Source organism: Nycticebus coucang, chromosome 21, assembly GCF_027406575.1.
Source record: "Nycticebus coucang isolate mNycCou1 chromosome 21, mNycCou1.pri, whole genome shotgun sequence".
Lineage (NCBI taxonomy): Eukaryota > Metazoa > Chordata > Mammalia > Primates > Lorisidae > Nycticebus > Nycticebus coucang.
Window position 1 is genome coordinate 54,482,435 of NC_069800.1, and position 1,778 is coordinate 54,484,212.

At 41.6% G+C, this 1,778-nt stretch overlaps 1 non-coding gene across 1 annotated transcript; it reads left to right on the forward strand.

The window, feature by feature from the left end:
- Positions 1-1,131: 1,131 nt before the first annotated feature.
- On the forward strand, positions 1,132-1,235 carry LOC128574324 (U6 spliceosomal RNA). Its single transcript, XR_008376701.1, has one exon. It is a non-coding gene; the product is annotated as a U6 spliceosomal RNA (small nuclear RNA).
- The last annotated feature ends 543 nt before the right edge of the window (positions 1,236-1,778 follow it).

Here is a 1,778-nt window from a genome sequence, read left to right on the forward strand (position 1 = left end):
GGGTCATGATAGCTCATTGCAACTTCATACTCCTGGGCTCCAGTGATCCTCCCAGGAGCTGGGACGATAGGCGCATGCCACTGCACCTAGCTAATTTTTCTATTTTCCGTGGAGATGAGGGTTCCCTCTTGCTCAAGCTGGTCTCAAACTCCTGCCCTCAAGCAATCCTCCCACCTCAGCCTTTCCTGGTGCTAGAATTATACGCATGAGCCACTGTGCCCGGCCTCCTTCCTGCATTTTTAAGGTGGTTATTAAGATATTGCAGACCTTGGCTTTCCTAGACATGAATCTGGCTATAGAAATGCAAAAGGATCAGTGCCCCTCCTTTAGGTAATCATTTCTGCCTCTAAAATTAGGGATGCCAACATATTCAATCACTTGGCAGAAGGGGGAAGCCCACAGTGTTTTCCATGTAAACATTTGCTAGAAGGAAAGAAAGAGGAGAGAGGAGAAGAGGGGAGGAGGGGAGGGAAAGAAAAGAAAATTCACAAGACCCACATTGTCCCCTGCAGAGATGAAATACTCCTGATCCCTGTGAATCCAACCGACCAGGAGTCCATGACAGTTGAGTCAGAGCGGTTTGCAAAGGAAGGTGATCCTACTGGCTGTGGAAAAGATGGGTATGCAAATTCTCTAAATCAGACTTTTTCACCTTTTTTTTTTACTAAGACCCACAGTCAGAGATATGTGTTTCATCAGACACGGTGTAAACACAGTTGTACACTCATACACACACACACACATGCACTAACATGCAGCAGGCAACAGTAGCTGCCCTTACTTATTAGGCACAATGGTGTTTTCTGTTGCATGCTATCCTGCTAATTCTAGGCCCTGAAGGGCAATCTCCTGGTCTAAAGTCCTTCATTTAATTGCATATACTAAGTTTCTTTTTTGCCCCTTGCAATAACATATTTAGAAGTTTTGGAAATCAGAATGTGGACATCTTCGGGGAGACAAGATTCCGCCTCCTGCAGTGGTGTTGATATGAGGATTACATATGTTGGGCACTTACAAATATACCCGGCACATATGTAGTCACTAATTGTTAACTGTTAATATTGTGATTATATTATCATTATTGCTACATAGTATTCATTAATCAATTTTTAAAAGATTGAACCCACCTGTGGTCACTTCAGCAGCTCACATGAAAAGCTGGAATGATACAGAGAAGGTTAGCCTGGCCCCTGCACAAGGATGCCCAGACAATTTAGGGAGTGTTCCATATTTTTAATGGAAAAACAAGCATCACATGTACTCAATGCCAAATTGGAACCAGTAGATTAACAACCACATGCTCACTCATGTGAGAGAAAAACTCAATAAAATTCAAGTTAGAGGGAGGGTTGGGTAAATTCTCACCAAACGGGTACATGGCCTGGGTATACTGTACACTTCCTGGGTGAAGGGCACAACTACAGCCCAGATTTCAACTTCACAAAAGTAAACTATGTAACCTAATTATATGTATCCCCCTATTAATCTGAAATTTTTTTAAAATAAAAAAATAAAGTTATGTTTCACAAGTGTAGTCCTGACTTAAGCATTGTAAAAGCTATTCATGTACCCAAAACTTTGGTACCCCTTAATATTTTGAAATAAAAAATAAATGATTGTGTTTGGAAAAAATATTGAATCCACTAGAACAGAGGTTCTCAACCTGTGGGTCACAACCCACAGTAACTGTATTAAAGGGCCGGGGCATTAGGAAGGTTGAGAACCACTGGAGAAGAAAATATTGCAGCCAGGTGCAGATTGTAAGCGAAGGAATATGT